A 17,484-nucleotide genomic window follows, 5' to 3' on the forward strand; every position below is an offset into this window, starting at 1 on the left:
TAAAACACAAATACAATTAGGAAAACAATGCACAAACAAAATGAAAAGTCTGACAAAGAAATAGAAGCCATCAAAAAACAAACAAACAAACAAAAAATCCCAGATGTCCTAGAATTGAAAAATACAATAACTGAACCGAAAAACTCACCAGAGTTTCAAAAGCAGACTTGACCATCAGTGACCTGGAGGATAAGGCATTTAAAGTTATCTAGTCAGAGGAGCAAAAAGGAAACAATGTTTGCAAGATGGTAACTTCAGAAGAAGAGAAAGGGACAGAAATAATATTTAAAGCTATAACGGCTGAAAAGTTCCCAAATCTGGGAAGAGAAATGGATCTCCAGATCAGGACAGGAGAGAATACGATGGCATATTCAAAATATTAAAAGAAAAGAAATTACTGTCAAATAAGAGTTCTATACCTGGAGAAGCTGTCCTTCAGAAACGGAGGACGGATAAACACTTGCCCGAACAAGTAAAAGCTTAGGGAGTTCATCACCACTTCACCTGCCTTAAAAGAAATGCTCAAGTAAGTTCTTTTAGTTGAAGTAAAAGGACATTAATCAACATCATAAAAATATGAAAAGATGGCATAAAACTTACTGGTAATGGTACAAATATAATCAAAGTTAGATTCTGTCATGTGGTGATGGTAGTTCATAATACACGTACAACTCTGAATTTTTTTAAAAAAATGAATGTAGTAAATATACCATAACTACAAAAATCTATTATTAGTTACACAATATAAAAATACATGTAAATTGTAACAGCAATAACATAAAATGTGAGGGGGAGGAAAAGGAAAAGTGTAAAATTTAGGAATTCTATTGACATTACTTATCAGTCTAAAATATGGTGTTATAATTTTAAGATATTTTAAGTAAACCTCGTGCTAACCACAAGAGAAAACCCTGTAGCTATTACACAAGAGAACTTGATTAGGAAGTCAAAGCGTACTGATACCAGAAGACATCAACACACACGACAGTAGAATAAGAAACAAGAAATGATAAAGCTACAAGACAACCAGAAAACAGTCAACAAAATGACAATAGTAAGTCCTTAACCTATCAACAATTACTTTAAAGGTAAACTATCCAATCAAAACACATACAATGTCTGAATGGATAAGAGGCTACTATGAACATATAACCCAGAAACATACAACCTACAAGGACTGAATCTGGAAGAAACAGAAAATCTGAGACCAATTACTAGTAAGGAGATTGGATAAATAATCAAAAATCTTCCAATGTGAAAAGTCTAGAACCAGATGGCTTCAGTGGTGAATTACCAAACTCTTCCAAAAAATTGGAAAGGGGGGAACACTCCTAAACTCATTTTACAAAGCCAGGCTTATCCTGATACTAAAGCCAGATAAAGACACTACCAGAAAAGAAAACTTTAGGCCAATATTCCTGAGGAATACAGATACAAAAATTCTCAACAAAATACTAGAAAGCCAAATCAGCAGCACATTAAAATGATCATTCACCATGATCAAGTGGCATTTATCCTTGGGATGCAAGCATAGTTTAACATATGCAAATCAATCAATGTGATACATCACATTAATAGAATAAAAGATCATGATCACCTCAATAGATGCAGAAAAAGCATTTGACAAAATTCAACATCTGTTCGTGATAAAAAACAATAAATTAGGCATATAAGGAACATATCTCAACCTAATAAAAGCTATATATGACAAGCCCCCAGCTAACATCATACTTAATAGTAAAAGGTTGAAAGCTTTTCCTCTAAACTCAGGAACAAGACATGGGTGCCCATTCTTACTACTCCTAGTCAACACAGTACTGAAAGTCTTAGAGCAATCAGGCAATAAAAAGAAAAAAAAAAGGCATCGGAATTCGAAAGGAAGAAGTAAAATATTTTTTATTTGCAGATCACATGACTTTATATATAGAAAATCCTACATATAAGAACACTAAACCAAAACTGTTAGAATTAATCAATGAATTCAGTAAAATTACAGGATAAAAAATTAACATAAAAAAACAGTAGTATTTTCTACACTAACAATAAATATTCTGAAAAAGAAATTAATCCCATTTGAAGTAGCATCAAAAACAAAGTACTCAGGAATAAGTACTACCCAAAATTGTCTATAGAGTCAATGTAATCCCTATCAAGATTTCAATGACTTTTTCTTTGATTTTACAGAAATAGGGAAAAAAAACTCCTAAAATTTTTATGGAACCACAAAAGACCTCAAATAGCCAAAGCAGTCTAGAGAAAGATGAATGAGGCTGAAGGCATCATACTTTCTGATTTCAAGCTATAGTAATTAAATCAGTATTTATTGTACTGGCATAAAAACAGACAAATAGACCAATGAGACAAAATGGAGAGCCCAGAAATAAACCCATGCATATATGGTCAATTAATATTTGATAAGGGAACCGAGAATACTCAATAGAAGAAAGACAATCCCTTCAAAAAATGGTGCTGGGGAGGCATGGCGGCGGCTCTGGGGGTGCGGGGGGTGACACGGAGCTTGCTGGCGGCGCTGACGGGCCGACCGCGGGTCTCGCGGCCATGTCAGCAGATGCCCACTTGTTGACAGCTGAGGAAACAAGTTATGCTTGACCTTAAAGCAGCAGGATGGTTGGAATTAAGTGAGAGAGATGCCATCTACAAAGAGTTCTCCTTCAAAAATTTTAATCAGGCATTTGGCTTTATGGCCCGAATTGCCCTACAAGCAGAGAAGATGAATCATCACCCAGAATGGTTCAATGTGTGCAACAAGGTCCAGATAACTCTCACCTCGCATGACACTGGTGGACTGACCAAAAGAGATGTGAAAGTGGCCAAGTGTATTGAAAAAGTAGCTGTTTCTTTGTGATTTCTTCCAAAATGCATGTGAAATCTTACATGCATCTTAGATGCAATGTATTTTGAAGACGATTTGCATGAACAAATTAGGTTGTAAATTTAGTTCATCTTTGTACTACAGTTTGTAAAATCGGTGCTTATATACAAAATGATTTAAATTTGAAAAAAAAAATGGTGCTGGGGAAGTTGCATGTTCACATGTCAAAGAATGAAACTTGACCCCTATTTTACACACTCACAAAATTTACCTTGAAATGGATTGAAGACTTAAATATAAGATCTGAAACCATGAAACTCCTAGCAGAAAACACAGGATACCAGCTTCTTGACACAGGTCTTGGTAATTTTTTGTAAAGCACAAGCAACAGAATCAAAATTAAACAAACTAAAAAGCTTCTATACAGCAAAAGAAACTCAACAAAGTGAAAAGGCAACTTATGGGATGGGAAAATATTTGTAAACCATGTATCTCATAAGGGGTTAATATAGAAAATATTGAAAGAACTCACACAACTCAACAGCAAAAAATAAAATACTCCCAATTTACAAAATGGACAAAGGAACTGAATAGAAACTTTTCCAAAGAAGACATATGAATGGCCAACAGGTACTTGAAAAAAATGCTCAGCATCACTAGTCATTAAAGAAAAGTGAATCTAAATCACAATGTGATGTTATCAGGCCTGTTAGAATGGCCATCACCAAAAACAAAAGATAAAGCATGGATATGGACAAAAGGAAATCCTTGTACACTGTTGGTAGGAATATAAATTGGTTCAGCCACTATGGAAAATATAGAGGTACCTGAAGAAATTAAAAATAGAACTATATGATCCAGCAAGTCCACTTCTGGGAGTATATCCAAAGGAAACAAAAACACTAACTCAAAAAGGTATCTAAACCCCATATTCATAGCAATCCAAGACATGGAAACAACCTGTGTCCATTGATGGATGACTGGGTAAAGAAAACATGGTATATATACTGGGGATGGGAAAAAAATGTATACACACTTTAAGAGATGTTAACACTTTGGTCAACCTTGCTCAAGCAGTAGTTTGCTGTAATCAGAAGTGTCTGGACGCTAATGGTAGCCACTTTGAGCACCTCTTGTAATTGCAGAAGTCAAACATGATTTGTATTTCATCTTTTGTTATTGGTATATATTTCGTAATACATTTTTTTCCTTTCTTAAAATGTGTATACATTTTTTTGGCACACTCTGTATATGAGGTCTGACAATTAAGTTCACAAAGTTATTGCAACAATGTTGCTAACCTTTTTTTGATATCAGGGGGATTATTCATTATGAATTTGTATGAACTGGACAAACAGTTAACCAAGTTTACTATTTGGAAGTGCTGAAAAGGCTGCATGAAAAAGTTAGACGACCTGAACTTTTCACCAACAATTCATGGCTATTGCATCACAACAATGCACTAGTTTCCACGGCACTGTCTGTGGGGTTGTTTTTAGCCAGTAAACAAATAAATGTATTGGAACAGCCTCCCTATTCACCTGATATGGCCCCCAATGACTTCTTTCTTTGCCCAAAGATAAAGGAAATATTGGAAAAAAGACATTTTGATGACATTCAGACATCAAGGGTAATATAACAACAGCTCTGATGGGCATTCCAGAAAAACAGTTCCAAAATTGCTTTGAAGGATGGACTAGGTGTTGGCATCGGTGCATAGCTTCCCAAGGGGAGTGCTTCAAGGGTGACCATAGTGATATTCAGCAATGAGGTAGGTAGCACTTTTTCTAGGATGAGTTCGTGAACTTAATTGGCCAACCTCGTATAATGGAATATTATTCAGCCATAAAAATGAGGAAATCCTACCATCTGTGACAACATGGATGGACTTTGAAGACATTGTACTAAGTGAAATAAGTCAGAGATAGACAAATACTGTATGATCTCATTTACATGTGGAATCTTAAGAAAAAAGGAAACACCTCCCCAAAATCATAGAAAAAGAGATCAGATTAGACGTGTGAGTTTGAAGGAGGGGAAATTGGAGGAAGGTGGTTGAAAGGCACAAACTTCCAGTTATAAGACAAATAAGTACTAGGGAGATAATGTACAAGAGGATGACTGGAGTTAATACTTTCCTATATAACATAGAAAAGTTGTTAAGAGAGTAAATCCTAAGAGTTCTCATCATAAGGAGAATTATTTTTCTTTTCTTTTTATTGTATCTATATGAGATGTTAATCTATTGTGATTATCATTTCACAATATATGTAAATTAAGCCATCATGCTGTACACCTTATACTTATACAGTGGTGCATCAATAATTTCTCAAAACTGAAAAAAGAAAAAACAGATATCACTAAATTGCAACAATAATGAGGTACCACTTGAATGCATCAGAATGGCAAAATTTGGAAAGTAGATAATATCAAGTATCCATGAAGCTGTAGAAAGATGGAATCACATGTAAACTGCTCGTAGAAGTTAAAATAGAAGTTCTGAAAAACAATGCAGCAATATTTAATGAAATAAGTATACTTAAGCCCTATCAGCATTGCCACTCCTTTGTAAATACCTCAGAGAATTTCTCACGCAGGTTGGTAAGGATAACACGTGGTGTGTTCATTATGGTCATGTTTCATTTCTGATGATGGAAAGTTGGAAGTCACCTAAATGCCCACAACTAAGGGAATAATAGATGAGTACATTTTGATATGTATGTTCTGTGGACACTATGTAGCAATAAACAACTTGTATAGCAATGTGGATAGCTCTTAGAAACATTAAGTGAAAAAAAAAAAGCAAGAAAAATAATGAGATATAAAGCTCAACGCTTTGTGCAAATTTTTAAAGATACCTAGAAAACACTACATACTTTGAGTGCAAATTGCAGGTCATATAATAAGTACATAAGAGAGGCAGCCTATGAGGGGACTAGAAGCAGGAAATAAGAATGACAATTTGCAACGAAAGAAAACCATTTTCAATGAATGCATCAAATTACTATTATGTATACGTGTATTTTTTTCTCTCAAAATGTAGCAATTTGGGATGTTGACATACTTTTGCTATACTTTTTTGGTACTTTTATGTATATCAAATTAATCATCATGGCCATTAGTGGAACTCCGATGAGCAAGGTCCTTAGTCGGTTGGTTTATCACTAGCAGCTCCGCACTCCCTGCCAACAAGATGGTTTCAACCAGTACTCTGTTTATAGTTGTTTTTATTCTCAGTCATCTATTATTTAATTTATATCTGTAAAATTAGTTAAAGAGAAGATGCATAAAAATTACTAATTAAAATACATATTAATGAGGAGTATTAGTCATCATCACACCCAGTCCTAATGTCTATGAAGAATACAGCAAGAGTACAAATGGAGGCCCACATACCAAATGTCTACATATTTAAAAGTTACAAATCACTTAACCATCTGAAATAAAATGTTCTACCCTCCTACCTTCACAAGTATGCCTTCTCACTAACCTGGAAGGTGTGCCTGTTGAATCCTTTTACTTTTCAGAGTTTGGTTCTGGAACCCTGTGACATGAGACAGCCAGCTCTCCTCTCTCTCTCTCTCGTCTCTCCATCCTCAATTCCATCTTATATTCACACCTGTGGACTGTAGCCAGCATGTAAGTTCCAGCCATTCTTCTCCCGAATCCAAACTGCCTCCCCTGTAGCCACCTCCTGGGTACAGGAGTTCCACAGTGGTCGTACAGTTCACACTGGGGGGTGGGGAAGGGTGACCTGGGGAAAGGGCCTTGTAGGCCCTGGAGCAGGTACAGGCTGTTTGGGCAGGAAATTCAGTGCCATATATAAGGGAGGGAACGGGCTCTGAGTGTACGTATCCTCTTGTCCCTGCAGATCCCTTACTCTATTAGGAGGAGGGCCAGAGCTGCTCCCAAAGACTGTGGTGGGGCCTCCCTTGTCTAGGCCAAAGCATTTTTATAAATGTGGTTGGAACTGAAAGTTTGTGTCCCCTGAGGTTTCGTGTGTTGAAGCCTTGACCGCCCCCCACCCCCACCCCCAGTGTGATGATATTTGGAGATGGGGCCCTTGGGTGGTATTTAGGTTTAGATGAAGTCATGGGGGTAGGGCCCTCACGATTGGATTAGTGTCCTTACAAGAAGACAAAGAGATACCAGAGCTCCTTCTCTCTCCACCATGTGAGGACACAGTAGAAGACAGCCCTCTGCAAGCCAGGAAGTGGGCCCTTCGCTGGGAACCAAATTGGCTGGCACCTTGTTCTTGGACTTCCAACTTCTAGCACTGTGAGAAATAACTTCCGGTGCTATTTTGTTATAGCAGCTTCAGTGACTAAGACACGTGCCTGAAGATGCTCCCTGTCAGATCTATAGGTCAGATGAGTATGCTCATAATGTAGGCCAGCAGAATGTCTCTGCTGATAAAGAAAATGCTGAAAAGAGAAAGCACTGTGACGATATAATTGATTTCATTTTTCCTTTACTGGGGATAAAAGCTACCAACATCTGGACTGTCTTCCTTAGAGGTAAATTATAATATCTTCCAGCTTATTCTATAGTTTAAAAATAATACATGAAAATTATCAAAATTAGCAGATTGAGTTCTAAATGTAAAATTCAAAACTTCCAAACATTAAATGAATGCTTTTTTTTGTCCATTGTGTGTCATAATCCTAAGTAAACTAAATTTACATCTTATGAGGTTTCAATTTGTATATCAAAGATGATCTCTAATACTTACAAATGTATAGCCAAATCATTATTTTCTTGGATTTTTAGTAAACAATGTGCATTATAAATATTTCGCATTATAATATAATTAAACATTGTAAAAATTACACTTAAGGTAAACACTAAATATGACCATTAATAATACATTCACGTAAAATATTTTAGAATATTAAAAATTATGCAAAACTGTGAAAGAATGGTTAAAATAATCCTTAATAGTTCACAAGTATTTAATCTTGTGAAAGGGATAGTCAGATCAAAGACAAAACATTGTAAAATGGTATGGTAGAAAGAGCATGAATTTTGGAGAGTACTTACAACCTGTGAAATAAGAACAATAATTTCATTACAGGACTTTTGAAAGAATGAAATGAATTCTAGCCTCAAGATTCTGTTTGGACAAGCTGACACCCTTCCCCCCCACCACCCAGCTCTCACCGGTGCTGCCACAGCTCTCAGTGTAGCTTACCTACTCTTATCTATTAATACTTCTAGTACCTCTTATTCGTACCTCTCTAACATATTTATATATCATTCATGCTGAGGAAGGCTTTTTGAAAGAGGTGTCAATAAGTTGGAACTAGAACAGCATTCAACATAATTGCAGTGGTTTTAAGCAGAGCCTAGCAAATTTCATCTCGATGTCATTTTCTTTCCTTCTGGGGACAGATGCAGAGAAAGGATGTTCAAAGGATTTGTTCTTGCTACTTGACATCCTTAAAAGACCACATGTAAATTGTCACTTAAGGTGCTTTTTGATTAAGACAATAGTCTCTAGACACAGTATGTTAATTAGGAAGGACTGTAGTACCCGGTAGAAGTTCTCTGCCCATTAGGCCCCCTCCTTGTTTCTGTCATTAAATGCTACTGGCCACTCTTACCCACTGTCGGGATCTCTCCGGTTACTTAGGGGCAAATTTAGTAGACTTGGGAAAGGATTTGCCTGACACAAATTACTTTAGAATAAACACACTAGAGAGAAAACTGGTTTTACGTCTTCCTAATTACACAACCAACTGGCATCAGTTCAATCTAATGCACATTTGTTCAGCACAGACCCTGTGCCAAGCACTGGGGCGGGGGGTGGGGTACAGCAGCAGACAAGAGGGACCTGGTCTCTGTCCTCATGGGGCTCCTAGACTAGTAGGAAAGTGCACAAGTGAAGAAGACAGAATGACAGAGACTTTACGTGTATTATCCATTTAACCCTACAAATAATCAAGTAAGAAACGTGTTTTCATGGCCTATGTGTGTTTCAGATGTCCAAACTGAGGATCCAAAATGCAAATGTAACAGAAGTTCATCTTCTTTGTTCCCACCCCTACCCCAGTCACCCAGCTCAAGGGGCACGGATGTGCCTCTATCTTCCCTGTATGTCTCCACCTCCCAGTTTGACCACAGGACTGACGGAAAGTGACAAGTACTCAGTTCTCCCAAGGGGCTCTGCGTAACACCTACCAGGAAATTAAGATGTAAAAGACTACCTTTCTCATGAGTATTTTTAAAATCTGTAATAAATATTTAATTTTTCATTGCACTGTGAAATAAAAAGCATTATATGGTCAACCCTTTCAACCTGCCTACAAATGCATTTCCTCCTCCCAAAGAACCACCAGAATTTTAATAAAGAGCCTGTTCTATTCTTTAAGCGGGTGGGGTGGGAAACTTACCTTGCAGCTCTGCAAATAGCATATTTCCCTGCATGTACTCATTTGAACTCTATACAGGTTTTCCTGACACCTGCAAGGACTTTTTATCCCCATTTACCCTTGGTTAGATTTTTATATTTTGCTTCCTCATAAGTTCTTCGTTTCCAACCCTGTCTGTCGTCTTTCCCTGCAGCCTGACATTCTTTGTTCTGTTATGCACTTGTGACAACCAGGGACGCTACATTTTCCTGGCTGGCAGCCATCGAATTTACAACACTTTTTAGAAAAGGTTCTTGCAATTTTTCCTCTTGTCATTTTCTTCACATCTGTGGCTGATGCGGGAAGAACAAAGCTCAGGCAATTTGCTCCTGCTATCTGGCTTATGGCAATGCCTTCCAAATTTCCGCTTACCCTAACCACCTCTCAAAACGTTGCTGAGTTGTTTGCAGAGCCTGGGCTGCACCACTGCACTAATTTGAGGGCAGATTTCCCATATTGTCAAGGCTTTTTAACCCAGCCAATTTACCTTCATTTTGAATGTTTTCCAAGCAGGAAATCCCATGCATTTTATACAGTTTACTGACCATAAGCTAAGTGTTTGGTGTGATAGAGACATGAGTTGGAAGCCTCACTCTGCCTCTTTCTAGCTGTGAGACTGTAGACAAGATTTTTAACTGTCCAAGCTTTAACTTGCTGGGTTTTATTCCACCTGTGCAAAAGCAAAAAGAATAGTACTATTTCATGTTATTGTAAGAATTGAGATGTTACATATGGCTGGTATCTAATAATTGTTACATAATGTTGTCTAGTATTATTTAGAGGCACTGATTAATATACATAGAATTCAACAGCTATGAACAAGACCTATGCTAGGTGCAATGTGAAAGAAAGAGGAAATATCTACCTGAGAACATATTACATGCCCGCACTTTCATACATGTATTCTTATGTACTCAGATAAAGTGAATGGTTCCTGTCTTCACAAAGCTTAAAATGACACACATATAGCCAATTACACTGCAGAATGTCTATGGGAACAAAATGGCATCATGAAGACCTCCATTGAAGGAAAGGAAGGAGTAGTGGATAAAGTTAAACCTCATGTATCCTGTCTTACAAAATGTTCATGTTTCAACTCCAAAAACAGAATCCCATTTGAGATAGGCACACAGGAATTGCCATATCAATTGGGAAGATGTGGTCTGTACTATCCTGGACTCTATAATTACCAACTGATACAAATCTAACTCAATCTGGCTTTCAGCCAAAACGGGAATTGCTTGGCTCACAAAAAATAAGTTGTGGGTAGAGGGAGGGTGGATATTCAGGCATGGCTAAATCCAGATGCTCCAAAAAAATGCTTTGAGAAATCTGATACTTGGCTCTGGTTTCTTCTGGTTTGGCTTCATTCTCAGATAGGCTTTTACTCTGTGCTGGCCACTGGCAGCTCTGGGCTGACAGCCTCATGGTTCAGCAGGCACTATTGAAAGATTATTCTGGGGAAACTCCAGGATTCAGTCTCATTGGACCTACTCACAGCATGTGCTTACTTTTGAACTAATCACTGGCAAGGAAGATGGTATGTGCCAACTGGCTTAGTCTGACCTCCTTGCCCATCTTAAGCTGGAAGCTAAAGTCTACCCTACCTGAAGCCTCCAGAGAGGACACTGAGAAACGATGGTTTCCTCAAAGGAAAATTAGGCTGCTGGCACCAGACCAGTGCTCTTGGATATGGCAAAAACAAGGCAACAGATGTACACTGCATGAACTAAATTATGGACCTTAAAGAATGCATAGGGTTTCAATGAGCATAGCTGGAACAAAACATTACTAGTAGGCTCCATAACTAGAGAGGTGTAAGGAACAATTGCTCTAATTGGTTGTAGCAATGTATGAGTAACAGGGCATCACCGATCAGACTAGGAAGGTAGATTAAAGGCAGGTGTCCGTGAGCACTGAGGGATAAAGGAAAGTATATTTGGTTTGGTAGAAATGTAGAGGTGATTGCCATTTTCTCTTGCTAGGTGTGTGTGTGACAAACCACACCAAAACATAATGAGTTGCTTCAAACAATGGTATTTGTGTTGCTCACCAATCTGCAATTTCGTCAGGACTTTTTAGACAGGTCATTTCAGCTTCAGTTGGTGTCAGTTGAGACACATCAAAAGTTGAGGACTGGAACTATCTGAAGGCTCACTCACCCCCATGTCTGGTAGCTGATGCCAGCTATTGGCTAGACCTTAGCTGGGCTAGGGCTGGAACAGGTGGGCTCTCTCTATAGTTGTATGGCTTCCTCATGTCATGATGTCTGGGTTCCAAGACTGTGTATCTCAAGGTACCAGCTGAAGCCCATACCACCTTCTATGATTTAGCCTAACTGTATTGTTCTTGTTACTATTCTACAGTGCTGTTTTATACTGACCGCTGTGGTCCCTCAGACTTTGTAATTGGCCTGCACTCTGTGCAGGCCCAAAGACAAGATATAATTCTACCTGAGAGATAGAACAAGTCCTGAACTCAGAAACCAATGAATGGAGGATTTACAATGCTTTAGGAAAGAATAGCAAAGGATATTTTGTGAATTGAGATGTTAGGAGTTGACAATAGAGAAAAATACAAGAAAATTTTAAATGACACCTTATCTCTAATTTTAAATGCAATATGTAGGAAGTTAAAATATGACTGTAAATGTTGAGGTGTTTACTATTTACATGTACTAGTGACTGACTCTTTTCTGCCTTCCTTTCCCATTTCTTAAGGATGCTTATGATTAAATTGACACCATTCAGATAATCTCCCCATATCAAGATCAGTAACTCATTATATCTGCAAATTAACTTTTGCCATGGAAGATAACACACTCACAATATCTGAGGATTACAATGTTATATCTTTGGGGAGAACATTATTCTGCCTACTACACTTGGTTCTATGTTTATAGAGAAATGCAAAATTCTTGATAATTACTATGGACTGAATTATGCCCCTATAACCCAAATTCATATGCTAAAGCCCTAACCCCTAATGTGGTGGTATTTGAAGATGGGGCCTTTGGCAGATAACTAGGTTTAGATTAAGTCATGAGCATGGGGCTCCCACGATGGGATTAGTGCCCTTATGGACAAAAAACACATTCTCCCTCTCTCCCTCCCCCTCCCCTTCTCTCTGTCACGCAAGGACCCAGCAAGAAGGCAGCCATCTACAAGGCAGGAAGAAAGCTTTCTCCAGAAACCAACTATGCTGGCGCCTTGATCTTGGACTTCTGCAACTATGAGAAAATTAACTTCAAATGTTTAAGCTACCTGGTATGATATTTGTTTTGGGAGCCGGAGCTAAGCCAATAATTAAAACTAACTTTAAATAAAGAGTCATTGCCACACATCAACCATTTATGCCCTGATAGTTTTTTAATTCATGTAAATTTTCCTTAAAGTTTCCTATCTAATAGAGAGAAGCAATGAAAATAGTTTGAGGCCACTGTTAGATTCAATAACTTTCATTAAACTCTAAGAATATTACTCATTTGTTAAGGAATTGTAACTAATTCTGAATTTCAGAGAAGTCAGTCGCCATGTTAATTAAAATATAAATTCCCCAAGAATATACAATGGGGAAAGTAGTCTTTTCAATAAATGGTGTTGGGAAAACTGGACAGCCACATGTAAAAGAATGAAACTGAACCACTATCTTATACCATATACAAAAATTAACACAAAATGGATTAAAGACTTGAATGTAAGACAGGAAACCATAAAACTGCTAGAGGAAAACATAGCACGTAAGCTCCTTGACATTGGTCTTGACAATGATTTCTGGGATTTGACAACAAAAACAAAGGAAAAAATAAACAAGCGAGTTACAAATCATATATCGGACAAGGGATTAATATCCAAAATATATAAAGATCTCAATAGCAAATAAATTAGTAATCCAATTTAAAAATGGACAGGATCTGAATAGACACTTTTCCAAAGAAGACATACAGACGGCCAACAGCTCCATGAAAAGGTGCTCAATTATCAAGAAAATGCAAATCAAAATCACAATGAGATACCACCGCACACCTGTTAGAATGGCCGTCATCAACAAGATAAGACATAACATGCATTGGCGAAGATGCGGAGAAAGAGGAACCCTGCTCACTGTTAATGGGGATCTAAATTGGTGCAGCTGCTGTGGAAAACACTTTGAATGGTTCTTTAAAAATTAAAAATAGGACTACCATATGACCCACCAATTCCATTTCTGGATATTTATCTGAAGAAAACTAAAACACTGACTTGAAAGGTATATTGAAAGGTATATGCCTGGCAATACCCATGTTCATTGCAACATGATTTATAACAGCCAGACATCATGGAAGCAACCTAAGTGTCCATCAATGGATGAATGGATAAAGAAAAACCATATATGGAATGTTATTCAGTTGTAAAAAAGAAGGAAATCCTGCCATTTGTGACAACATGGATGGGCCATAAGGACATTATGTAAGTAAAATCAATCAGAGAAAGATAAATACCATGTGATCTCACTTATATACAGAATCTTAAAAAAAAAAAAAAAAAATGAAAAAGAAAAACCAGGAGCTCCTAGATATAACGAACAGATTAGTGGTTGCCAGAAGTAGGGGGTGTGGCGTGGGTGAAATTGGTGAAAGTGGTCAAAAGATACAAGTCATTAAAAAAAGTCATTGAAAAAAAAAGAAAGAAATCCTAAGGATGTAATGTGCAGCATGGTGATGATAGATATTAATTATTGTATTTTATGTTTGTAAGTTGCTAAGAGTAAATCTTAAAAGTTCTCATAAGAAAAATCACGTAACTATGGGTAGTATGAATGTTAACTAGACTTATTGTGGTGGTCATTTTTCAATATATGAGTAATTATGTTCTACACCTAGAACTAGTATGTTATGTGTCAATTATATCTTAATATAAAATAAAATATAAATCCCCTGGCAAATTATTCTAAATTTGATTCCAAATTTGATTCTGATTACATACTGAAGTCAGCTAGGGAGTTTCTAAAAATACCAAGGCCTGTGTCCTGCCCAAAGTGTTTGAATTGCAATTCTCTTTATTGTGTCTCAGCTGGGGGTAATTTTGTCCCCCGAAAGGGGCATTTGACAATATCTAAAGATATTTTTGATTGTCACAATTGAAGAGCGACACGCTACTGGCAGCTAGTACCTAGAGGCCAGGGATGCTGCTAAACATCTTACAATGCATGCAGCCTCCACCAGTAACAAAGATTATCCAACCCAAAGTCTCAGTGGTGCCAAATTGAGAGACTCTGCCTTTGGTGATTTCTTATGTGCAAACGGAATTGAAAACTACTTTTCTTGCATTCTTTCCTTTGATATTTTTTCATTGCATTACTGAACTACAGCTTCAAGCAAAGCACTGTGACCAAAATCAAGACCAAAGACCAAGAAAAGAAAAGTGGGATGATTTGATCACTGATGTTAATATTTAGGATTTTCATTCCATTGAAGTCTTATCATTGGGCCTAATCAACCTCTTTACATTGGGCCTGAAAGGGGAACAATAATAGTAATCATTTGTGGGTCTATGTACCAAGTGACTTATATACACAATCTCATTTAATCCTTACAACAATCTTGTAAAACACATGTTATTGTCCCCAGTTTGTAGCTGGAAGTCACAGAGGCGAATTCACATCTCAAGGTCACACTGCTGGTAAGTAGGAAAGCGGGGCCTAATACCTACTTTGGTCTGAAGCATTGTAATCCACTGAGCCATATCCTTTCTGTCTTTGTATGCTTTGTAGGGTTTAGTAGACCTATTTCCTTCACATTTGGAAATGTGTCACACATGTGGCTATTAAATGGGAGGTGGAACAGAAATTAGCTGGCAGGAAGAGAGAAGTTCTGACTCTCCTACCACTGGGGCCCCTTAATGAGACACCAGCACCCAGGAAGTCTTTTAATCTCATCCCTTTGACCTACCCTAGCAGAAAGTCATATTGCTTGTCGGGTGCATATTAAAAAATTGCTATTGGGGTATATGCTGGAAATGCATATTTTCTTGATAATCTCTTCAAATTTAGGCAAAATACATGTGATAGTAACAGCGTGACTGACAACTGTGTTAAAATTCAAATTAAGTTTGGTTTATCCTATGTAGTTTTTTCTTGTTTTGTTTCTAGGGGTCTTTATTCTTACTCCTTTAATCTGCAGCGTATTGACTGATTTTTCCATCTCTGAGGAAGGAGCTCCATTTAATCTTTTTTTTTCTTTCTCTTTTATCCTTTTATTCAATACATGTAATGTTCCAATCTATCGAGAGTCCTAAACTAGACTTGCATATTTCATACTGGAGTTAATCGTCCAATCACCTATTTCTTTGCTTTTTATCTTTTGCAGTTAAATTTGTGCAGCCATACTGAAATGTAGCATTGTATTATTTGCCCTAAGAAATAACATATTCTGACTTTATTTTGTGATCGTTTATTATTTCTTCTTTACACTATTTCTCTGGCATCTTAGCAAATGTGCCACTAAAATATCTGTGCAATGCTAATAAAAGAGCATGTTTTATATGGAAAGATTTAATTCCTCAAGGAAATCCCAAATTTCTATTCAGAATAGCAAGAAGTATGAAAATCTAGCAATTAACCAGATTCTCTAGCAAAAGGTAACAGAGCTTCCCTGACCAGAAGCAAATCCCATGACCCAGTTTTTTTTATCATATGTGGAAAGTGAAGGAAATGAGGGGAAAAAACCATCTGAAGAGGAAAAATGGATCTGAAAGTAAATCTGTGGTCACACTCAAAGAATATCAGATTTGCAGAATATAGTAGGGGGGACATTTGAGTCTTCTTCCCTTTCAATTCAGTTCCTATCATCACCTGTCTTGGTTTTGGTATGTAATGGTTAAACCTCTTTATCACAGTCTGTGACTTTCATTAAAGTAACTAAATAATAATAAAATACTTCAGAAACCCCATGAATTCATCCATAGGATTTCTGCTCCCCCATCTCCTGACAAGAATTCTCACCATCCCTGTTCATTGAACATCTCTGAGGCATTCCAGGGTACCGCGGGGTTACTGTCCCCAAAGCCCACCCCTTGCTTCTAGTCCCGGAAGAGCCTTTCACGTACTAGGTGACTGATGCCCATCGTACACAGCCTTTTCAATCTTTGCCCCAAACTAGTATCCTGCTGACGGGTCGCATTCTCCCCCACGCTGCCCACAGGCTCCCTGAGCCCTGTGCCCCTGCTCTAGAATCCTGCTCTCTCTGGACCTGCGCAGAGATAGAAAAGCCAGAATTAGGGTCAAGGAAGAGCCTCCATGGAAGCCCGTATTCATTTGACATCTGCCGTAACAAATACCACAAACTGAATAGCTTAAACTGACACGTATTGTCTCACTATTATGGAGGCCAGAAGTCCAAGAGCAAGATGTCAGCAGGGCCATGCTTTCTCTGAAGATGCTAGGCTTCTCTCCCAGCTTCTGGTAGTTCCTTGGCTTGTGCTAAAACCACATGTGAATGTTGGAGGACATGATTCAGCCCATAGCAGAACCCAATGTTTTCATAACAGAAAACTCTCAATGCTATTGAACTCATTCACCACCGATAGGAAGGCCAGGCCCTCCACTTTCACACATGACATTCCATAACCCGCTCAGTCCTCCGGCCTGATTCCTGCACTGTTTGACCCACATGCCACTTCCTAGTCCCTGCACTCACCTCCCTATTTACCAGCCAACTGGCGTGGCCAGGAGAAAATGTTTGGTATCACTTTAACTTAGCCTGAATGTGTCATTTTATACAGTCCATTTCTCCACACCAGCCTTTTTACTGATTCTTTTTGAGAATAACTTTGGGCAATTTGGGCTTTTTTCAGTTAAGCCCACAATTGCTTTCAATTGACTATTTGACAACTGACCATCTCTTAATTGGCCTGTACAGTTTAAGTCCCTTTCCAAAGCCGGTGATGGAAAGAGTTTCTCAGCCAAATGATTCACATTTTCCCTTTAGAGCGCCCTCACACTGGGTTTCCATTCTCAACACAGGTTACTAATTGCCCGTTTCCTGTCATGTTCCTTCTGCTTTCTTATTGTTTCCGTTGTTCCGACTCTAGGGTTCTTTACGACATTATAAGCCCAAATCACTTCCATCTCCATGGCTGACATGATTAGACACCCCAAGAACTCAATTATTTCTTACAAGGTCTTGTAAAAAATGAAATGTAACAAACACCATGATTCACTCGATTTTCCCTCTTTTTGGTCACATATTTTAAAAAGTCTCAA

General features: G+C 37.8%; 1 pseudogene; it reads left to right on the forward strand.

Moving 5' to 3' along the window:
• Window positions 1-2,479: 2,479 nt before the first annotated feature.
• LOC109445569 (pterin-4-alpha-carbinolamine dehydratase 2) lies at window positions 2,480-2,866 on the forward strand (annotated as a pseudogene).
• Window positions 2,867-17,484: the final 14,618 nt, after the last annotated feature.

Source organism: Rhinolophus sinicus, linkage group LG03 (genome assembly GCF_036562045.2).
Source record: "Rhinolophus sinicus isolate RSC01 linkage group LG03, ASM3656204v1, whole genome shotgun sequence".
In the NCBI taxonomy this organism is placed as follows: Eukaryota; Metazoa; Chordata; class Mammalia; order Chiroptera; family Rhinolophidae; genus Rhinolophus; species Rhinolophus sinicus.